Below are 6186 nucleotides of genomic sequence, written 5' to 3'. Positions count from 1 at the left end.
ACATTTGTGAGATAGAGTTCACATATACGAACCCAACTTACTAGGTCAGGATCCGCATCTGCGGAAAACACAGCCGCTGCGATAGTGTAGAAGCGCCAAACGAGCCGTAGAAGCAAATAGCTTCGCATATGCGATCACTGGACCGCAAAAGCGGTTATCGCACCTACGTGAAAAACTCCGCAAAAGCGAAGCTTCCTCCTAGGCCTCAACATCACAGAACCGATAAACACTTCATATAAGCGGCTCTGCACCTGTACTCCAAAAATGCGCAGGTGCGACATACCAGAAGCAGACTTGCCAAAACATGGAAACGAATTAGAAACTCGTCGGAAACTTATCCGAGCCACTCGGGACCCTGTTCGAATATACCAACAAGTCCTATAATATTATGTGGACCTACTCGAGGCCTGAAATCACATCATATAATGTCGAAACTATGAATCACACCTCGAATCAAACTTATGAATTTTCAAATCTTTTAACTTCCAAAACTTGTGCCGAAACATATCAAATCAACCCGGAATGACGTCAAATTTTGTATGAAAGTTTCAAATGACATAACGGAGCTAATCCAACTCTCTAAATCTCATTCTGATCCTGACATCACCAAATTTAATTACCGGTCAAACCTCTCAACCTTTCAAAACTTCAACTTTCTAACTTTTGCCAAAATGCTTCAAATTACCCTACGAACCTCCAAATCCAAATATGGATGCAGGACTTTGTCTAAAATCATAATACGAAGCTATTGGAATCATCAAAATGCCTTTTCGGAGTCGTTTGCACAAAAGTCAGAACTCCAATCAACTCTTACCGCTTAAGCTTCTAAAATAAGAATCCTTTTTCCAAATTGATCCCGAATCATCCGAAAGCCAAATTCGACCGCACACGTGTAACAATCCAACCGGTCATTTCATGAGTTACGCTTCATTTCCCAATTTCTGCTTTTGCATGTGTTGTTCAGCTGTATTTTATCTTATCGTGTTGGTTAGTTTAGGTTCTGAGTGGTTTTGTAGAGGAATAAGACACTTAGTCTCTTTTGAGTAGGCTTAAGTTGGAAAAGTCAACCAGATTTTGACTTATAGGTAGAAAGTCTCGGATGTGAATTATGATGGTTCAGATAGCTTTGTTAGGTGATTTGGGACTTAGGAGTGTGATCAGAATATATTTTAGAGGCCCGTGGTAGATTTAGGCTTGAATTGGCGAAATTAGAATTTTGTCATTTTTCGGTCGGCAGTGAAAATTTTGATATCGGGATGGGATCAGAATTCTGGAAAGTAGAATAGGTCCGTTGTGCCATTTGTGATGTGCGTAAAATTTTTGGTCATTCGGATGAGGTTTGATAGGTTTTTGGATTGGTGGTGGAATTCAGAAGTTTGGAAATCTTTAGACTTGAATCCGAGGGTGATTTGGTGTTTCGACATTGTTTTGAGTGTTACAAGGGTTTGTATGAGTTTGAATGTGTGACTTGTTGGCATGTTTGGTTGAGTTCCCGTGGGCCTTTGGACGGATTTGGGTGGTTTTTAGAAAGTTTAGAATTTGAGTTGTGCTACAGAATTTATGCTTCTGTTGTTTCCGCACCTGTGGATTGGGGACCGCAAGTGCGATGATCACAGGCGCGTGGAGGCAGCCGCAGGAGCGGACTCAGTCGTAGGAGCAGATGATTAACCGCACCTGTGGGCCCGCAGGTACGAGGCTTGGGGCGCAGGTGCGGAAGTTGGTTCTCTTAAGTGGAATCCGCAGAAGCGGAGATTTGTTTGCAGGTGTGGACCGCAGATGCGTCATTGGTATCGCAGGTGCGGTTTTGCTGGGTAGAAAGTATAAATAGAGGCCTTCGCGAAATTTGGTCATTTTCCCACCATTTGAGTTCAGACTTGGAGCTTTTTGAGAGAAATTGAAGAGGGATTCAAGGGGTAACACTTGAAGGTAAGATTTTTGCACTCAATACTCGATCCTAGGGTAATTTCTAACTGATTAGACATGAAATTTATGGGATTTAAGGGTTAAAATTGAAGGTTAGGGTTTGAGTTTTGGAGAGCTTTGAGTGGTGATTTGAGGGGCCATTTGAGGTCCGATTTTGATGTTCTTGGTATTTATAGACTCGTGGGAGGATACAGATTCTAGTGATGTGATTTTTATCGAATTCTAAGATGTGGGCCTGGGGGTCGGGTTTGGCTAATTTTGGAATTTTTAAGTTGATTTGATTATTTTCGCTTGGTCTTCGTTCCTTTAGCGTGTTTTAATGATGTAATACTGATTTTGGCTAGATTCGGAGCATTTGGAGGCCGATTCGAGAGGCAAAGGCATCGTGAGCTAGAGTTTTGACCGGTTTAAGGTAAGTAATGATTGTAAATATTGTCTTGAGGGTATGAAACCTCAGATTTCACATCGTTGTGCTACTTTGAGGTAACGCACATGCTAGATGACGAGCGCTAGGGCGTGCACCGTTGGAAATTGTGACTTGGTCCATCCCGTACGGCTATTAAGTCGTGTATTTGATTGAAAACTATTTGATACTATTGTGTTTTGGAAAGTATTACTATGTTTTGGGCTGAATTCCATATTTGGGCCTCGTGCCAACTGTTTGGACCCTTAGGGGATTTTTACTACTATTCCTTACTGTTTTGAATTAATATCTGTACTCAGTCATGCTGTGTTTTATTGATTTCAAAACTCAGTCGTATTTACTCTGTTTTGATACTTTAAATGATATTTTGGGCTGAGCATCCTGTTTTATCTGTTGCTCGAGTGGCTTGAGAGGTTTCTAATTGAGTGAGGACAAGGTCTTGTTTTGTGAGGATATCATGGGATCGGGCTGCACGCTGCGGCATGTTGTACTGATTTGTGATATACGAGAGGTCGAGGGCCTGATTTATTATGCCACGAGATGGCCTATGATAGCGCTTGGGCTGTATGAGCCCCTACGGAGTCTAAACACCCCAGTGAGCACGGGTACCCAGTGTGAGTGATGTGATGTTGCCCGAGGGGCTATTGTTGATTAATGTTGTTGCCCGAGGGGCTGATTACGAGTGATTGTGAGGTAGCCTGAGGGGCTGGTTCTATTGATATTTTGCCCGAGAGGCGGTTTATGGTACATGTTATGCCTGAGGGGATATTTACGTTTCCATCATTTTACTCACTGTTTCATCACCTATTTGAAACTATTGAAAGATATTTTTAAAAGAAAAGGTTTTACTGAAACTGAGTTGTTTTACGAGATAATTGATTCTGATACTGTTTTGAAAATGTATTGTATTTGTTGAGCTGATATGACATGGAATTATCTATTTTCTTACTGCTCAACTTTTATTTACTTTTATTACTTACAGAGTTGGCATACTCACATTACTCTCTGCACCTTGTGTGCATATCCAAGAGGTGCAGGTCGCGATAGTGAGCATTGATCGTTCATTCAGAAGGTTCGGAGTCGACAAGGTAGCTGCATGGCGTTCGCTGCCCTGTTCTTCTCCTCCATATCTTCCCTAGATTTATTTAGTATTGTCTTTCAAACTTTTTCTGACTTTATTGTATTGAGACATAGTTGTAGTTGCTCGTGACTTGTGACACCCCGATGTCGGGCTTGTGTTATGTTTCCGCACTGGTTATTTAAACTTATATTATGAGATTTTGTTAATTAATGACTTAAAAATGACTTTTATAGAGTATTTATTTGATTTGGGAATTGTGTCGGCTGACCTAGTTTCACGATAGGCACCATCACGACCGTGTCGGTTTTAGGGTCGTGACAAGTTGGTATTAGAGCCTAGGTTACATAGGTCTTGTTGATACCCAATTTTTCCTTATAATATTTTTTAAAATGCATATATACCTCCAAAACTATGCATTAGCGTCAATTAATATTTTTCCATAATTTTTGCATTTTAAGGGTTTTAATTAATTTATTCCAGCATTTTTATTTTGATAAACAATTACTTATTACATCACAAATAATTTTATAATAATTTTGTGGCTTAATTTTATCATTTGAATTTATACTAAGTTTTAATTATTTCACACATAGCCATATTTGCATTTTTGGGGTTATAATTGTAATAACTTTGCAATTACAACCCATGCATGCATTATTGCATTATTTTAATAAAAAAATAACTTTTTGTATTTTTTAAATACTACGTAATTGTTTTAAAATCTTTCTAGGCATCAAAACCATTTTTTATAATCTATTAATTATTTTAAAATTATTTTTATCAATTAAATGAGTATTTAACAAATATCCCTTTTATTTTTTCCGACCTAGCCTATTAAACCAGCCCAATTTCAATTCCCCAATCCCAATCCAATTAGAACAAGGCCCAAATCCACCCTAGCCCAAACCTAAAGACTCTACCCGGCCCTAAACCCCTTTGATCTTGGCCGTTGATCACAGAGATCAACGACCACCGTTCCACTTTCCTTTTTAGTCCAAGAGACCCCTAAACCCTAATCACTTCTCCCGTGCAACCACCCTAAAATCCTCTCCTCTCCGTTCTCTCTGAGACCCAACCCTAACCCTAATCGCCACCACCTAAACCTAGCCCTAATCCCTGCGATTCGTACCTGTTCTATGAGGTTCCACGATTGTTTCAGACCTCCATTGGTCTCTTACTTCTTCTGGTTGTTCGATTTTGCTATTCCATGAAAGAAATCCCAAGGTTCTGACCCAGATCTTGTTCGAGAAGAGTCCGCCTACGGCCACCTTCGTTTGTGAGTGCTACTATCTCGATGTTTATGGTTCAAATCTCTGGTTCAAAACCAGATTTTCCTTACCCGTTCCCTTTTTTCCTCAAAACCCTAATCTTTGGACATGAATCCGTCCAGATCTTTGTAGATCTGGAATGATTTTGAGTTCTTCAATGACTTTTCTTTAAAGATCTCTTGTTTCTTTCTGTCAATCGATTTCGGTACTTTGTTATTTTAGGGTTTTGGTTTCCTTGATTATTGGTTGGTCAAATCTCTGTGTTTGAAGTGGTTTCAAGTTTCCATGACCGTTTTCTTTAAGAGTCTTCTGATTTCCCTACTGTTAATCGACTTTAAGTATTTTCAAAATTAGGGTTTCTACTTCGTTTGTTCTTGCAAAAGGCTTTTCTGAAATTTCTTATGTTTTCATTTAATATTTCGGTAATGACTCTGTTCCAGGCTTGATTGTTTGACTGTTTGTTGTTCACTTCAACATTTTTCCCGTTATTGTTTTGAATAACTGACCGACTGACTCAATTATGTAGGGTTTCATTTTTGTTGAAATGATTTACTGAATTAACGTCTCTTGCCTATTTAGGGTGCTGTTTGACCCCAGAATGGTCTTTAATTGCTCAGGTTACCTTATTTGTGTGATTGATTGCTTGATTTATGGGTTCTAACCTTAATTGGCTGTTAGACTCACTTCTTGCCTTATTTGAAACTCAATCCGAGTTACATATGGGAATAATTCCCTGATTGTCTACCCTGTCAAGCTTAATTGATTATTTGATTTCTTCCTTTACCTTATTTACAATATTAAGTTGCCTTGCCTTATTTACTTTACACTACTCGACTCCTATAAGTACAAGACTCTGTTTCAAACACATACACACACCGATACCTAAGCAAAAAATACTTAAAATTCCTGCTCTCTCTATATTGCAAACTGTTGTTACTTGTCTACTGCACTATCTAGTCGGCTGGAAGCCAAGACTAGATCTTGGATCCTCTTTACTTCACTCTTTTATTGCAATTTCCAACTGGTATGCCTCTACCACTGTCATTCAATTAATCTGTGTGTTTATCAGCATATTTACTTATGTTTAAATCCATGTGTTTATCAGCTTGTTTACTTATGTTTAAATCCATATATTTACTAACATGATTGCGTCTATCTAATCTACGTGGTTACTTCTGTTCAATCTGTATGTTCAATAGCATGTCTAACTATGTGTTTTCTAGCATGTCTATTAACGTTCAATCTATGTGTTTACTGCACTAACATGCCTACTGCTGCCCAATATATGTGTTTACTACAATAGCATATTTCAACAAATTTGCATGTTTACTCATGTCTAAATTAGATATGTGTTTTGTCTACTTCCCTACTAGCATGTTCTCCCTATTTAGATGTTCACCTTTCACAACTTTGCTCCCCAATCCCTACTGCACATTTGTATGTGATTGTTTGATCCTCAACATGTCTTGTCTTTGTGTTTGGTTACTTAG

The sequence above is a fragment of the Nicotiana tabacum genome, chromosome 18, assembly GCF_000715075.1.
Source record: "Nicotiana tabacum cultivar K326 chromosome 18, ASM71507v2, whole genome shotgun sequence".
NCBI lineage: Eukaryota > Viridiplantae > Streptophyta > Magnoliopsida > Solanales > Solanaceae > Nicotiana > Nicotiana tabacum.
The sequence above is the reverse complement of the archived record's forward strand: the minus strand, read 5'-3'. Positions refer to the sequence as shown.